Consider the following 17,482-nt stretch of genomic DNA (forward strand, 5'->3'; position numbering starts at 1 on the left):
AGACATCAGGTTCCACTATTGAGATTCCTACCATCTCTCTACGCCCTTTTCGCAAAGCTGAAATATTTCTTCCGTAACTTCGATCTGCATACGCACACACAGTATCCCTCACTCTCTCTTCGCAAAAAGCAACGAAAATTCACTCCGGCTTAAGCACGAGACATTAAGTAGTTTGAAATTCTGATACTAACACCTGCTTGCTCAAACTGACCAACATCAATCCACACCCGCCCCCGTTTATGCTTACATTTTATGTCAGAGAAATACAGATGGACGTCATCTCTCCTGGGCCACGCCGCTTAAAAATCCTCTCTGATAACCTTTTTCTCTTCGCTCCCCTTCAGTGTTCATGAATCACAGGTCGTAAATACCGCAACAGCGTTCGAAAGCGCTCCATACCAGTCGAAGTAACGCTCTCACGTCTTACATCTTACGACGGAAACGTAGATGTCACCTGAAACTGTTTCTGACTTTTTCGTCTCTCGAAATTCCGCTCGAACATTTATCTCAATTTACTCTTTTGAACGATTGAAGGTGTTACTTCCCCCAAATCTGCATTTTTGCTGAAATGCAAGACGTTACACACTTCGCTCATTTAAGCTCTTTTATTTCGCATTTTGAGCGATCCTTTGCGGACTTGATTGTATATTCTTGGGTTTTCTGTAAAGAATCTAAGATGCATACTCTTGCTTTTGTCAAATAATTTTGTGAAAACCTATTTTGGGGGTCTTCCTATTTTTCGGTATTACAAAATACCTTTGGACCAATTATGTTCACCTACGTTGTTGTAACGATCGAAGGTATTACTTGCGCCAAATCTGGGTTTTTTGTGGAAACACAGCGCCTTAGACGGTTCACTGAATTAAGTACTTTTATTGGTATTTCGAATGTTATTTAGTGCACTTTTAACAGCGGCGCTGTTAAGAGGGGCCAGGAAGAAGAAATGGAAGCTTGTGTTATACGAAGTATTAGGCGATGAATAGTGTCCCCAGAGCTCGTCCGGCCACAAACGATGCTTCATTGACAGTGAAATTACACCATACTCTTGACATCACCGTAATGCCACTCACGCCCGCTTTCTACGCGCGCTGTGTTTGTGGCAAGACTTGCACCTGGCCTACATTTGTTACGACTGATAGTAATCGTTTCATGAAACAGTTGCTGCGCTAAAAAAAAAGCAAAATCGCCTATACCAATTGGCCAGTGTCGTGTGAGACAACGCCAACGCGCCGGACTGCTGTGCAGCTATAACAAGGATAATGCGCGCAGTAAGCACTGGTGCTTCTATGGTTATGTGTGCGTTCGTAATTTCTTCTGTTCACCCCACAATTCTTACTCCTATAAAAGGGTGTGAATTAAATTTAAGCCAAAATACCTCGTTCTGGAAGTTTTTTAGGTCTGCCTAATTTGCGTTTTCTTTGCCGGCGTGAGCCAATCGTACAGCTGCCCATCTTACGTCATTTGTTCTAGTGCAGAAATGAGCTAATAGATTGCGCGGCCTTTCGAGTATTTCCTAATTATATAGCTTATTTTAGTGACATTTGCGTTAAAAGTGGTGTCATTGTTGTTCTAACGAGCCAAACATTCGACTGGACCAAAAATGCATTAGGTTTTCACGGATCATATAATGCTTGAGTTTTGTACGTGCGGCTCGCTAGCAGAAAACTCCGCTTGGCGATGTGGAAACGAGAAAAATGCTAGTCCAAATGTGTGAGACAGTGACAAGGAGGGAAGGAGCCCACGAGAAGGTTTTGTGAGTGCGCTCCCCAATAAAAAACGCTTCCGATGGGCGCAATTGATTGGGGAACCTCAAATTATGAAACCGGCGTCAATCCCATTGCGCTATCACCGCGTTCGGTGCGCACAGAATTTCATTTGGGTCTGTCGCGCGGGCGTTGGCTTTGGACTCCGGCAACGTCTTTCGCTTCGGGCTTTGGCAGTTTGGATTTTAGACTTTAGAAGGGTGGGTCGTGCACTTTAATTTCACTCAATTTGCATCGACAAAGCTTCGTTTTGTAGCGTTTTTTAAGAGCAGGGCAGACCTAAGAAAAGGCAAGTTAAAGCTTCAGTAAAGACCACCAGATCCGCTGTTTTGTTGGTCTTCGCATCTGTATTGCAAGGGTGACCAAATGTTTTGTCTTATTCTTTCGTTTTGTAGGGGTGATGTAGAAAATGCATATTTTTCATGATAAGTACTGTGAAATGCTTGTGTATAGAATTATTGTTTCTGCTTGAGCAAAATTTTGTTCGACCAATTATGTCCATCTACTCTACCATACTCAATGAAAGTGTTACTTCCGCCAAACGTGCTATTTCCGGAAGTGCAGGGCGTTACGTGGTTTCCCAGTTTCAGCTATTTTTTATTCGCATTTAAAAAGGTTACTTGCGGACTTTGTTGTTAGTTTCCAATTTCAGGGCGACATTTATAAGAAGTATGTCGTTCCTGTGGCCAGATTATTGCTCTGATCTTTTTCTTATAACCTGCTTTGGTTGCTCAAATTTTTTTTCCGGATAATTATCTACAGTTATAGTATGTTACCGATTACAAGTGTTTGTTCCGCCAAATTTGCATTGTTGTGGAAATGCAGCGCACTACATCGTTCACTCACTTTTGATATTTTGTATTCGTATTTTGAACATTGTTCTGCCCATTGTAAGACCAGAGTTGCGTAAGCATGAGTTTTTACCGGTGGCGTTTGCAAGAAAACACACGAAAAATCACAGCATAAGGCTTCTGACGAGCACCCGACGTCGTCCAGGCTCGGGCATGAGCTTCTGCCACGTGACGAGCTGTCAAAAAAACATAAAAAAATACAGAACGCACGTGGGTATGCGCCTAGTGAGGGGCTCCTGGTGCCGTCCAGCTGGAACTTCTAGAACCTACTGCCTAGCGTTCGAGGCGTGATTTCTGGCGGGCTCTTGTATTTGCCATTTCACACGCCTTCGTGCTGCTGAAGGGGCGAGCACAGAGGTTCTCTCTGTACAGACGCCGAGATTGCGAAGCCGGTTACCGCGGGTTCTACCATGTGCCAACGCGACACCGTTTGGGAGAGATGTGAAAGTGCACGAATCAGGGCCTGCGAGTCCCGAAGGACTTTCAGTGGCATGTTGAGAAGTCCATGTGAGGTGCAACAGCCGTGTCTCCCACGATGCGAGAGCGGACGCCAGCTCTGATGTTTCTCCAACCTTGCACCACCAACTTGAGACATTTTTTTAGCAGCAGAGCTGTTTAAGCCCTTGGTTGCGGCGTGCATTCACAGAAAAATAGCAACAAAATACGCAACCCAAGTGAGCGTGCGTCTTGTGAGGGGAGCCCGGCGTCGTGGAAGCTTGCGCCAAGTGAAAGGCTCTCAAAAAGAAAAAAAAAACATACGGAGCGCACTTTCCAGTCAGCGCTTGAGCAAACAACGACCCCGACAAAACGACTCTTGCCTTCTCCTAGCGTCTGTCGCTCCACGTTATTAAGGGCAACGACCTGCGCTCATAAACTCACAGAACTCTCCGACAGAACTCTGACTTTGTGCCACTGACTTATGGCATGCGGCTATCAAGGAAGTTCGGAATGCCAAATGAAGAGGCGGGGTATCATGAAGGCCATCGCGCTGGTAGGCAAAAATGCAATCGCCCAGAGAAACAGCATGAAGACGTAGTGCAGGTTTTCAACCGCCGGTGCACTGCTCGACGAAGACGTTTGAAAGGCAGACGATTAAGTATACTAAGACTGAAAAGGCACTGCAAAAGTAAGGAACTTACAAACTTCACTGTGTATTTGATTTAGTCTTCTGCTGAAGCGCTATACAGGGTGCCCCAGCTATCATGCACCAAGATTTAAAAAAAGAGTAAAGGCGTAACTCGAAAGAAACCAGGTGCAAAATGTTTGCAGTACTGTGGAGAAGTGGGCAGTATTTTTTTTGTTAATGAGACTTAATTAACTCATTGTAATTTTTGTTAATGAGACTTAATTAACTCATTGTAATTAATTATCTTACTCGAGAAATACTGTCCTAATCACTAAAGTGTCAATGAGGCACTTGTAGGTAACCACGAGGGGCATCTAACTGCGGTATTTTCAGCGATGAACTAATTGCGTACACATTTATTCTGACTGATAAAGGAAACCCGCGAAATATGAAAAATACCACGTGACGGCGCCTCCGCGCGCACCGTAAAACAACGCCCTCAAACAGGCTGCCTCTGAGTTAGCCAGAATGAAATAGACAAAAGAAAGAAAGAAGAAATCGCGACCGAGTTTGTTCCTTATCTGCACAGGCGTCCCGCGAATCTTGCTGCTGCTGCTCCTTCCATGCATGCTATTATCAAGGTGATGCGCTGTCTCTTCAGGCGGGTAACACGCAAAGCAATTGCTTTCAATCAGCTTTGTTTGGGGACGCTGCTTTACAATGCGCGCGTAAGCGTCGTCACGTGGTATTTTTCATATTTCGCGGGTTTCCTTTATCAGTCAGAATAAATGAGTAAGCAATTAGTTCGTCGCTGAAAATAGCGCAGTTAGATGCCCCTCGTGGTTACCTACAAGTGCCTCATTGACACTTTAGTGATTAGGACAGTATTTCTCGAGTTAGATAATTAATTACAATTAATTAATTAAGTCTCATTAACGAAAAAATTACTCTCCGCTTCTTCACAGTACTGCAAACATTATGCACTAGGTTTTCTTCGAGTTACGCAATTTCTCTTTTTTTAAATGTTGGTGCATGATAGCTGGGACACCCTGTATATATATATATATATATATATATAGATATATATATATATATATATATATATATATATATATATATTGGCGGTGAGCGCGACCACGGGCGGCGCTGCGGAGCGCGCCTCCGTGACGTCGGCTTAGGGATTCTCGCATTTGTCGTCTGCTTCACTCGGGCTCGCCCTCTGTGCTGTTTCTTTGCGCGCGGTTGAGATTTTGTGCTTGTACGCAGCAGATCTCGCGAATGCGCAACTTTTTTTTCGTAACAAAAGGCTTAAAATAGCGTAAACTAGCTCAAGGCGTGATTTTAAGTATAGTTTTTGACACCGCTCCGGGAAAAAACATTGCCGGCGTCGCCCATGCATTGCTGCGAAGCTGGTCCTGCGCGGAGCGCGAAGAGTCGGAGCTAGGAGTCAGCCTCTGTGTTCAGCAGTCTTTGGAGCAAAGGTAACAGCCGCAGGCTGACAACCGACAACAGCGAAAATGGAAGACCAAAACAAATTCCAGGGCTTCGGGGCTGTCGGCTTTGGCAGAAGGCATTGCGATTCCAGCTAATCGTATGTAACGTAAAACTGATTTGGCAACCTTGCCTAACACTCGAAACTATTGTATCGAGTCATTTTACGTTGTTACGGCATGAAAGTGTGCCGACATGCACTATGGGGCACGAATAATATAGCTTGATTTCCAAATAACCTGCTGAGTGTATAGGCGCGTGCTGGTTTTATACCAGGCTTCTAACCAGTATCAGAGTCTTTCAATGTTTTACTGGTCACGAAACTCCGGCGCTCGTTTCATATAGGGACCGCGCGCGCCGCTACAGGCGCCACCGCCGCACGAAGGTCATCCAGCCGCCGCGCGTGCGGCATATTGGCCAGCTCTTGGCGTGCAAACGCTTGCTGCTTTTGGTGTCTGCGCGCTGATTAAGTGTGTTTTTTTTTTTCGTAATAGTTAGCGATGAATATATGTGTATCACCTGCCTTCAATGGGGTTTTAGTTTTCGAAGCAAAATACCGTATACTTTGGCCGCGAACGGCAACGGCTTCTGCGTGCTCTGGCACAAGCGCTGCGCCATCGTGTTTACGGATTTTTAAATCTATATTGCTTCTTTTCGTAAAGCAAAGCTGTATATACCACACATACGGTAGCTGTGTAGTCACGGAATGCTGCGGGCCTATCGATAATACAATAAAAAAACTGAAAGAAACCAAGTACGCGTCGTTCAGACTATGCTTAATGAATCCGTTGATTGCTCTGGAATGCACAGAACGCTAAAAGAGATAGGCCAATAGTATTGTCGTTTCGATGAGTTGTTACATACTTGAGAACATCTAAAAACGCTGCAGAAACGCGAAGGATCAAAACACGAAGAGATATATGTTGCACCATGCGTCTTTCTGCATCCACGCTTTGCAATACTTGAAAAAAAAAATCAGGAAGCGAAAGAAGAACAATAAAACTGATTTTATCACACGCAACAAAAAATTTCAATGTTACGAAGGGAGACAAAAGAGCCTGGTCCAGCGTACAAAAATTTATTTTTTCGCGCTGCGATGTGCAGCACACGGAGAAAACAGAATATTTCCACGCAGGCAAGAACGAAGCAAAGCTTTTCTGAACGCAGCGAGCTAGCGATCTCCTGCACTAGAAAAGACTAGAATGAAACACAAACGTCGAAGAAGCAGTCCGCAGTGTGAGCCCTCATTCCCACAGCCGTTTTTCACCCCGTCACGTCACCGTCCCGTCACCGTCTTCCGTCATGGGCGCCGTTTTTCGACCGATTTCTCGCCGAAAATGGTGCGACGGTGACCGGAGGCCGAGCTCTACGTTTCCGTCACGTCAACGTGACGTGACCATGCCCCGCGCTAAACCAGCTAATCAGAAAACAAATTTTTACGGCTAAATTTCGCGAAAAGTGAGCCCAAACCATTTTCCTTACTTTTTAGATTAAAAACGCTCAAGTCTAGGCTAAACTGATCACTAGGCAGATGACTTTGTAATCTGACGGAAAGCTCCCGTGTAGATCCAGTCTGAACACTTCTCCGTTCCGTCAACGTCGCTTTTCGTTGACGTGACGGTGCCGTGACGGAGAAGGTGACGGCTGTGTGAATGAGGGCTGACGTGCACAGATGAACGTCGATAAAGTGAGTTGCGCGGCGTTTGCTATGCATGCATTACTCTCGGAACGTTATTAATTTCAGATCCATGGAAATGGGATTGAGAACATTGTCGAAGAAACAAAAACTCAAGTTAGCGACAAGGTGGCACCCTTTCCATATCAAACAATATTGCCTGACGGGACGTACGACAAACAGAGCAAATGGGCGCTCCGGTTGAAACGCCAGATAAGAAACCGGAATCGGCCACGCGCGGTTACAAAACAAACAAAACGAATCCTCAGGGATAATTCGCGGAAATATGAAAAGTAAAAGCACAAGGACGTCCCGAAGCTTTTTTACACGCGAGCCTGAGCGCAAGGTAATACAAGTTTGCAAACAGGTAATGGAGCACCGCTACAACCTGACTGATATGACAAAAGCCGGCTTTAAGTTAGCCTTTTATAATTCTAGGTCCACGATGCTCTCAAAATAGTACATTGCTTTTTCCATTCTCACACACAGTGCATTTCGACACACTGCCGCACATTTATAATCAAAGCTGAAATCTCCCTTTGCTTGCCTCGGAATGGCGCGCCTCCAATTCTCACGCAGCTGCCCGTCGCTCGGTCAACAGAACAAGGAGACATTTTCTGTGGTATCGTTGTACAAGGAATGACATCCCGGGACGCAACACATGTTCGGCATCGTCGTCACACTACTTAAGTCGCATCACAAGAGTGTGATATGCCCGTTACATTTTTTTCCCGCACAAAACAAACACAACTCGCCGCGGCTCCGCCGTTCGAGCCAGCGCAACGCCGCCCGAGGAGTGACCTCAGTGAGAGGGTGGCGCCACCGCGCGGCGGCCAAACGCAGCATATGAAGCTCTCCCATTGAGTTACGGAGAAGTTTCGTGACCAGTAAAGCATTGAAAGACTCTGCCAGTATGCAGGCTTATTGAGCAAAACGAGTAACCTGTAAGGCAAACATACAGAAAGACTATGTTTGTTCAGATTTGGAGGGATATTTCGGTACATTTGCCACAGCCATATCATCCCAATATTCAAATAGGCGTTATAGTAAAACTGCACTCAGGAGGGGGAGGACCAGGAGGAGGAGAAAACTTTAACACTAAAATCGAGCTGGTTAGTGGGCAGGCTCCTCAGTCCAAGACGAGAGAGTAAGATTCATTCTTCAATTCACCGAACGTCATCCCGAGCAGGCCAGGATTTGTTCTTTGCGACTGAAGGGGTCGGAAAACAATAAAGAGCTGTCTGGACATATTCATTGGTTTCGAATTGTGTTATACTGAAAATTGGCATGTATACTATTTATTGCGTTAGTTAGCAAGTCTATCAAGTTTTCAACACCGTAATCATGTCATAACGTTTCGGGTTGAGATTGAGTTCGTTACGATATCGATGGTTCGATAGAAATTAGGTGCACAAAAGCCGCCTTCGGGTACTGTGGACAACGTTATCTGCGCCGTAGCACAGATCTTATTGCATTGAATATTCACACGAACTTTGTGAGCCTCGCAAACATCCCCAAACTTCCTAGGACGTTTAGGACGGTGCAGAAAAATGAATGCGTTTGGCACAGAAAAAAAAAACCGTTCATCTAACAACAACGAAAGAAAGAGAAAACACCCGTTTTATTTCCTGCTGTGCGACCCGCTGCTTGATGCGTAGCATTAGACTGTTGAGTCTTCATAAGAGCATCTCAGAAATATTTAAGGGAAGCCTACGCATTTTGAATACTTATCGAGGAGCTCTGAGCGCTGTAACTCGCAAATACGCTAGATAGGACCAGGGCGAGTTACACACGATTGTCTGAGCGATGCTCTCTGAAAGTCATTCTCTCTCTCCTCGTGTGTTGTAAAATTGTGCGGGACAAAGCTTGAAATTATTCAGAGCCGTCAGAATCTGATTTTTAACACGCTTTTTAAAGCACCAAAGCATCAAAGCGGGCGATTTCTAGCAAAGGCACTGCTGCCAGTCAGAACCGGACGACCGCGGCGCGGGTGGAGCAGCGGGGCGAATGTAGCAGACGACAGCGGAGCGGGTCCCTAAGCTGACGTCAGATCCAGGGGGCGCCACTCAAACATCTCACCGCCATATATATATATATATATATATATATATATATATATATATATATATATATATATATATATATATATATACGAGATAGATGGTTCTGGGTGACTTCTACGGCCATTGTCGAGTTTAGCGTAGTAACACAAACACCGGGCCGCTGTGACATCAAGTTTGCACTGTTGTGCAGGGTCGCTTTGATTTTTTCTTTACTCTTCGCACTTGGGAGAAGATGTCTAAGCTGCGTGTATTTGCTTTTGTGAGACCATTTAGTTTTCGTTCTATTTTTGTTATTTTTTTGTTTGTGCAAATAGTGTTGCTTCCAATTATCTCCATGTATGTCGTTGTAACAAATAAATGTGTTACTTTTGCGATATCTCCATTTCCGTGCAAGTGCACTGCATTAGCGATTTTCGCAATTTCGACATTTATATTCGTTTTTTGCGCGTTGTTTGCCAATTTTTTGTTTAGTCTTTTGTTTTTGTAAGAGCTGTACGAGATGCATATTTTTGGATTTGTCAGATCATTTTTATGAAAATCATATTTTATCAATTTTTTTAGTTTTTTTTTTTTAATTCCGTTCTTTTAGTTATCTGCACTTGCACCATTATAACGAATAAATTCGTTACTTTCGCAAAATCTGCTATTTTGTGGAAAGGCAGGGGGCTACACTGCCTCGGCTGTGAGGGTAATTGGCAAAGAATACGAAGCATTTAAACAGTCGTTGCTTTACGGCGTCCTTGACTTCGGCTAAATGGGAATAACCTTTTTTCCATAATTTTGTACAATTTTAACGTATTAAAGGGTGATTACGATTATCATCTTCTTCAGCCTACCGAGGACGAAGGAATTTCCCATTGATCTCCACACGGTCCTGTCGTGCGTTGTTCGAGTCCATAGTTTACCCCCCTAATTTCTTTATTTCACTGCTCCATCAAGTTAATGGTCTTCCCTTTCTTCTAGACCTATTTCCTGGTATCCACTCTGCTACTCCAACTGTCCATCGGCTGTCGGTTTGTCTCCCTATATGGCCATCCTAAGTCTGTTTCTTTTTTTTTATTTGAACTATGATATCTTCTATTCTAGTTTGTTGGCTGATCCAGATAGCGCGTTGCCTGCCACGGAGTGTTATTCCTAACATTATTAATTCTATGGCCCGTTGACCAGACATAAGTTCACTTTCTAGTTGCTAGGAAGGTGCAAGTTTCAGCTCCGTATTTCATCATAGGCTGTATGCAGTGGTTCCGAATTTTTTTTTTCTTTTGAGAGTACAGACGTAGCATATTTTTTACTATTTGGGAGTGCTTGCCGCGTGCTCCCCAATCCATACCTATTCTTCTCGGGATTTCTCTCCTGTGGTTGAGGTCAGCACTAACGATCTGTCCGAAGTATTTAAATTCTTTTACTTCTTGTTCAGCTTCGTTTCCTAAGCTGAAGAGGACGTTTTTGGCTGGCTAATTCCTCCTTAATTAAGTGGTGGTGGTGAACGTTTATTGGAGCAACAGGAGAACGGAAAGGCGTGTGGGAAGCCTCCATTATCCAGGAGGCCTCGTGACCACGCGGACTGGATAGCCCGGGAGACCGACCAGGGCCTGCTGGCTGGCGGTCTGGGTCCGGGCTGGTCAGCTGTCTCCCACTGCTCCAGGGGGGGGGGGAGAGGCGGGGTTAGGTGAGTATGGACAGGAGAATACTAGATGGTAAGGGGTGAGAGGGGAATTGCAGTGCTGGCATTGGGAAGGGTATATGGTGGGGGCGATGTGGTGTAGGATGGCGTGATTGAAGAATGTGCCAGTTTGTAGTCGGCGGTATGTGTAAGATTCGTAGTTAGTGAGCGCGTGATTAGATGTATTCATACATATTTTAGCCTAGGCCATGCTTTGTGATTGTAGTTCCTCAAGAATTGTTTGCATGTGTTCTGCAGTCCACTCCGCAACACTATGTCGCCCTAGTAATGCTTCGTTCTCCTCCAATCCGCCTCCTTGCGAGGCGGGCGGTGGTGACCCTTGGAGTTCCTGCTAGCCCAGCGTTGCGTTTTGGTGCTGCGCTGCGGCTGTGCTGATGGCAAAGACCTGTTGACACGTAACCAAAAGTTGTATTTATACTTATTACAGTTGGTTACAAAGAGGATAATTGGAGGCCGTTGGTCGCTATGTGCCCGCGGAACACCTTCAGAGAGGAGCCACGACAGAACCCGGTCTGCTCGAACTGCGCACACTTGCGGTCCAAGAAACCTCGTATCGGGGCAGCAGCCCCGAAACCTCGTATCGGGGCTCGCTCCCACCCCGCTCCCCACGCACCTACCTGTAGCAGGCCCCGTGTGCAAGAGGGCGCAACAATACATGACCCTCCAAACTAGCACGCGTTCACAACAATAAACGCAACCCCAACCTAGCGAGCGTGCACAACAATACACTCCCTTTGAACCTTCAACCCGCTTCAACAATACACCCCACTCGCCGCGTGAAACATGACCCAACAAAGCGCGCTCACCCACATAGCCGCTCCCGCAATTTTCTCCGTCTTGCACACACAAGAGGGGCCCTGTACGCCCGCGCAGCCGTTACCCCGTTGCCTTCCCGGGCATGCAACCATGACACTAATGACGGGAACACCCGACCCCTACAGTCCTCAAATCTGAAATGGTTCAAGTATTACCAGTTTATCCTTATTTGTATGTTTCTTAGCAAAGCTTTCCAAATACCCCGTCCAGACATGCTGCGAATAGTTTTGTCGAGATTGTATCTGCCTCTATTACTCTATTTCGGAACGGAAATTTATTGTTCCTTTGGAGGGTTATCCTGCCCGTTCAATCCTTATAGATGTCCTCTAGAGGTCTTATGGTGGTTTCCTCTACTACCTGGTCATTTAATGCTTCTAGCACTGCTTTGGTGTGTACGAAATGAAATGCTTTCTTCTAGTCTATAAATCTCTTGTAAAATAATTTAGTGTATTGTGCGGATCTTTCTATCCCTTGACTGACGGCATGAATGTGATCCGTGCTTGAGTACCCTTTCCTTAACCCAGCTTGCTCTATGGGTATTTGGGAATCCAGGCTGTCACCTAAGCGGCTAACTATAACTTTGGTAAACAGCTTGTAAACAACTCAGAGTAGGCTGATGGGACTAAAATTATTGCCGTTCTTGGGGTGTCCATTCTTATCAATCTGAAAACTTTTGGCGGTTTTCCAGGCCATGGGCAATTTTTGAATCTTCAAGCATTAATAAATTGGTACGGCAAGCTTTACCAGTACAATATCTTCTCCCTCCTTCAAAAGATCTACAGTTATGCCGTCGTCACCTGCAGCTTTTCCCTTTTTTTCATTCCCCTAAAGGTCCTTCCAGGTTCCCCTTTCGTTACTAGTAAAACGTCGCGAGTTCAGCCAGTACTCTTAGTAGCATCCTCGGGGCTAAAGTTGCTGGCATACAGCCTCGTGTAGAATGTTCTACTACCTATATTATCTCGTCCAAGGTGTACACAATGTTACACTGCTGGTCCCTGTGTGATTTATTTCTGTCTTTGCCGATGGCGATCTTTCACTTATTCGCTTTCAAGCTTACCCTTATTTCCAGCGTTTCCTCGACCACTGCCGCCTTGTAACCATGAATGTGGTTGTTTGTACTTCTGTTAATCAGTTTTGAAAGCTCGGCTAATTCAATCCAATCGGCCGTAATTGAATCTTTCATGTTCTTACGTTTTGCAGTTATTTTATTCGATTTTTTACAGCTTTGGCCGATTCACTGAGTGCCGATGTTAGGTTGTCATTTACCCGGTCTACACTGACCTCAGTCTGCTCGTTCATAAGCGCTAATTCCTTTGTAGAGTTATTTTAATTTCCTGCGATCTAGCTCTGGCTGACTCCATTAGGGATTGTTAGTAATAACGATTTTCGGTCTTTCCCTTGTAAGATTCAGCCTTAGTTCGCATCTAGCCATCCTATGATCGCTGCTCCAAATCTTACTTAGACCCTCTATGTCTTGCACGATAACTTGGTTGTCACGTAAAATTAAGTCAATTTCGTTTTTTTGCTGTGGCATAAGGAGTTTCCCATGTCCATTTTGTATTCCTTCGTTTGTAGAAGAATGTGTTAATCTACATTAGGTTATTTGTTTTGTAAATCCCATCAGTGTATCCCCTAGGCTGTTGCCTTTGAATTTTAGCCCTAATCTTTCCCCCATTTGCTTCTTTTCGACCTTTGCGTTAAAGTCTCCCTTCAAATCGGGAACTGCGTTGTTGCGTTCTTGTTTGCGAACTCGACGTCTCGTAGCAGCTGTCTAAGGCTAGTCATCATAATTGGTTGATGACGGGCAGGCTGTCTTTAATCTGCATCGCTTGTTTAGCTTGATGACAACAGCCGCGACTTTCTCGCTAATGCTGGAAAAATCTTCCAGGTTTCCTTCTAATTGTCTGTGGACTGAAAATCCCACCCCATGATCGTATTTCTCTTGGGGTCCACGGCAGCCCAAAATATGCCCACTAGTGAGCTCTATAAAGACTTCTCATGACCTTCCAACCTTTCTTAACCCTATGATACCCCACCTAATGTCTGGGAGCTCCTCTAGTAGTACAGCAAAGCTTCTCTCACTAGACGAGGTGAGTGTTTTGAACGTTAGCAGGCTCCAGTTCAAAAGGCATTGTTTCCAGACCCAGGGACTCGCAGCACCCTGTGCTGTTTCGCTATTCTTACTGCCACCATGGGCAGGTGCTCTACAGCTGCTATGGACTGAGGACGAGTTGGTGAGTCATCGCAGGTTGCGACCATATACAATACTAGGGTCGCCAGACCATTCTCTCGTGAGAGAGTGTTGTTCATGTCCCTAGGAGACATCCTAGCATCGTTGAACCTTCCTACTGTAGCCTGTTCAGTATCCAGGATGATAGTGAATTTCAGAGCAGGCAGCACTCCACACCTGCCTTGGGCTGGGCACAGGCACAAATAAAGAAACCAGAGAGCGATAGAAGTTACCCGTGGAGGACGTTGCGAAAGATGTATGGAGTTCTTGCAGATTAAATGTTGCAAATCATTCTTCCTTTCCAGGAAAAATATTTGTCTACTGCGATTATTGTGCACTAAAATCAGTCAACTGTTTTTAATGCCTTTTGCGTCTGCAGTTCCCAGTGCTAGTAAAAATATTTTCCCTTTGTGCAGTACACGTGTTCTTGCACTGGCTTTATTAAATACTGCTCAAGCGAAGCTTGACAATCCGTATTAACAATGTTTTCTTGCCGTAAACCTCTCTTTTTAAGGACCATTTATAATGGACAAGCCTATACAACCACAAAATTACACCAGAGTGGCTGGCTGTTGTAGCAATTCTAAATAAACGAGTATTGGCTACCCACACCATGAGAGCCCTTAGCGGCTGCCTGGAACTAGGCGGCATATCTTTTTCCACCATGCCATACCTGATGAAGTTTCTATCTACTGCGTACATTGTAATCCATGTGAGAACGACATTCAGGGAAAAGGAAAATCTCTTAGTACAAATGGGCTCTGTTTATGAAAAGGATTGGCTCCAATCCATGCTGTGATGGGGGTGGAAAAGCAAAGTTTTAATCGACGCCCACGACAATAGCCCATGCGACGTCACATGAATTCACACACGTGGCTCTAAAAAGACGTAAGCCATAGGTTCCGCCAGCCGTTACCTGCAGTTCGCGGGGGCGGCGTCCTGAACGCAGCAGCAGCGTTGGCCTAGGCCGGGCTAAAACGTCGGACGCCACCGCTGTAGCCCAGCCGTGATTCGGGAGCAAGAAGAGGGAAAGAGGGTCTTTCAAAGGGTGAAACAGCGGAACCTACCCATCCTCATCTCCTAGCTTGGTGCAACACCACCACGCTACACAAGCGCACACACCGAAGCAACTCGGCATGTGAGCTTAGTGATTCCCATTTATACCGATTTAAACTGGTTAGTTTCGTAAGTTTGAGGATTGCGAGGAAGCTAAGGGAACTTTTATATTCGCTATTTATCAGAACCAGTTGCTCGTTCCGCCTGTTATAATACCCCTTAAAACACAACCGAATTGGTATTTACGAATTTAGAAAACGGAGTCCCATTCCTGCAAGCAGTGCGTAAAAGGTAGCGTTTTTCTAGCGGCCAGATGTCTGTATGTGGTTTGTATATTTTGTTTTCCCGCCCGGCAAACCAATCCTTAACGTATGTTTGCGGTACGACCACTTCATTCCGTCGGGTGTTGGTTACCCTGGAGGTGCTGTCGAACAATTTAATGAAGCCGCACGAAATAAGCGCGCAATGGACGCGAAGCTGCCCCAAAACAGGCCCAAAACAACTGTCGCTAAAGCAGACGACAAAGCCCTACCGCGGAAGCCGCTGCTGGGAGCAAGCTCCTCCCCCCGCGGTACGCTGGGTATTCGCCGAGCCATCTCTGCTGCGCTCCGTGAGGGAAACCCTCTGTCCCCCCTCCCCCGTCGCTGCCTCCGCCGCCGCCTCCCCCGCATTGGGAGTTTGTTGTTCCGCATGCCACGAAAGACCCTTTGCTTGTAGAGCTAAAAAACTTTGCTCTAAAAGTAGTGTGTAAAATTTAGTGATAAGGCTTAATTACCCAAGAAGCAACTTCAGTCGAGTATAGCAATGAGAGCAGAGTGTGATTATTGTTTACGGTTGCTTCCTTGCTTCAAAACAGCGATTTGACTTTTAAATGCAGAGCATTTCAGTAACTCACGATGTCACCCGCGTTGGCGTCCGTAGTCCGCGTCCGCATCGCTCCCCCTACACTATATAAAAAAATATTACTTGCCGGCGCCAGGTTTCGATCCTACGACTCTGCGGGCGGAACGCAAGGTGCACGCTACTCTACCAACTGAGCCACAAAGCCGACACAGAACGGAAGGTTACGAACGTGCCTTATATCCTTGACTCATTCAACCGTCGGCCAGAGGTGCGCCCTCTCCCCCTCGTCCTCCTCGCCTTCTCTCCGCTCGCAACGCCCTCTCTCGGCGCGTTCGGTTCGGGCGCACAACAGGTGGGGACGTGCGCAACACCCTCTCTCGCCGCGTTAGGTTCGCGCGCAAGAACAGGTGGGGCGCTCGCATCGCGCTCTCTCGCCGCGGTCGGTTCGCGCTTAAACCACATATGTCGTTCGCGCGCGCTGCGGTCGCTAACATCTGTGGCGTGATCGTGACGTCAGCATCACGCGTTCGCGTGGTGGCGATTTCGGCGCTATAACACTCTCTCGCGAGGGGCATTGGATTAGATTCGATTGGATTGGCTTGGATTTGGATTGGATTGGATTAAAGTGGATTGTGTTGGATTGTGTTGCGTCATAGCCGCGCCACGTTGCGTCATAGCCGCTCCACGTTGCGTCATAGCCGCGGCAGGGGGTTCACGGCACGTTTCACCATCGACTTCATCGACAATGTCTACGCTGGAAGACAACAATTACAACAACAACAACCAATACGTAATCCATGCGACTTGCAGGCGCGCCCCCCCGCAGAAATGCTCTGCATTTGATCGTGCCCCTCGCGAGGGGGATGTTTTTTTTTCAATTCAAGATATGCTTAAATGAAAACTACTTATTGCTGGTTCATTCAGCAAAATAAGTGCTAGTTCGAAGTCCCTTCATACAACGTTGTATTGAAGCACAGTTTTAGCGTCACCATTGCACAGCACTTACATTTTCTTTGAAAGCTGTGCTTAGTGGCTGTCAGCCAAGTTAATTTAGTATGCGCTATACTGCCATTACAATGAAGTCGTTGAAACAACCAGCTGGCTTCATTACCCGCCGCTGTGGCTCAGTGGCTAAGGCGTTGCGCTGCTGAGCACGAGGTCGCGGGTTCGATTCCCGGCCGCGGCGGCCGCTTTTCTGATGGAGGCGAAAAGCAAAAACGCCCGTGTGTACGAGATTTCGGCGCACGATAAAGATCCCCAGGTGGTCAAAATTAATCCGGAGCCCTCCACTACGGCGCGCCTCATCGCCTGCGTTGCGTCGGCGCGTTAAACCCCACAATCAATCAATCAATCAGCTGGCTTCATTATAAAGGACCATTGTTTCCAAAGCATTGACTATGAGTACAGTACAGTAGGGACGATAAAACACATTTCACATCACGCCTTTTTTTACCGCGACTGCTTTCATAAATGTTATGTTGTCTAGTGATACATCTGAAAGTATATAAAACACTGTTCTCGGAGGGGAATTACAAAAAATTCCTGATCTCACACCTAGAATATCACTGAGAAAGCCCACGGTCAAAAAAAATTTTGGTGAGCTCCAGTTTATGTGAGTATTTGTTGATAGTTTTTAAAAGCTTATGCTTTGTGGAGCGAACATTTAGTCGCTTGCGTTATCCTTGCAAGGCTGATGAAGACGGTCTTTCCAATTTAGCCTGAAATACAAAGGTGGAATGTCTAAGCCCAAGCTAAAAATATTTTTCCAGGGCGAGTAATGTACCCAACTGCACACCAAACTGCAGGTGCTTTCGTGGGTATGTTCGCTGTTGGGTGGTGGCATCTCAAACTAAAGCGCTGGTGCAGCAACTTCTGTATATTTATTTTGGTGAAGATGATAGAAAAAACAAGAAAACAAGGACACTGTCGAATCACTGTCGAGTC

The sequence above is a fragment of the Haemaphysalis longicornis genome, unplaced genomic scaffold (genome assembly GCF_048455015.1).
Source record: "Haemaphysalis longicornis isolate Haplotype H1 unplaced genomic scaffold, Haemaphysalis longicornis Haplotype H1 scaffold_53, whole genome shotgun sequence".
In the NCBI taxonomy this organism is placed as follows: Eukaryota; Metazoa; Arthropoda; class Arachnida; order Ixodida; family Ixodidae; genus Haemaphysalis; species Haemaphysalis longicornis.